Here is a 523-nt window from a genome sequence, read left to right as displayed (position 1 = left end):
CCATATCCCTCCAACCAAAGGATTAGAATTTATTGACATATACATCCATTTACAGACATTTAAATACAATATAAAGTTATCTACAGCCATATATACACATGAACAACATTTCCCTCATTGTGAATTCACACAAAAACACATATTCATATGTGCATATTACATAAAAGTGTTTTCTGAATTTTGCCTTCATTTAGAATCAATGGATAGTTTTTAAAAATTAAAGCAAACTTTAAATGTCTTCTTTGGTGTCTCGTAGGAATCTCTTGTATATCACAAAATATATATTTTATCTTTTGAACTTTCAACTACAATACAGGAATGTGTGGTGGTTCTTGATGCCATATTGCAACTTGTTGAGACTGATTTTATTATCGACGGTCAGTTTTTTCAGATTTGGTTTCATGTTATTAATTCTTTGTATTAGTAACTTGTAGTTCTCTGAATAAATAGAAAATCACTGCCAGACAATGTGAAAAAAATAGATAGTGTTTCTTGTATCATGGTAGTGTGAAAAGTGGATTGG

At 29.8% G+C, this 523-nt stretch overlaps 1 protein-coding gene across 1 annotated transcript in view; it reads left to right on the top strand.

Annotated features, from left to right (window-relative positions):
• Positions 1 to 523, top strand: part of LOC119585373 (carnitine O-palmitoyltransferase 2, mitochondrial-like) — an 11,830-nt gene that overhangs the window by 4,885 nt on the left and 6,422 nt on the right.

This window comes from Penaeus monodon, chromosome 19 (assembly GCF_015228065.2).
Source record: "Penaeus monodon isolate SGIC_2016 chromosome 19, NSTDA_Pmon_1, whole genome shotgun sequence".
NCBI classification, from domain to species: domain Eukaryota; kingdom Metazoa; phylum Arthropoda; class Malacostraca; order Decapoda; family Penaeidae; genus Penaeus; species Penaeus monodon.
This window is presented reverse-complemented; position numbering and strand designations above follow the sequence as displayed.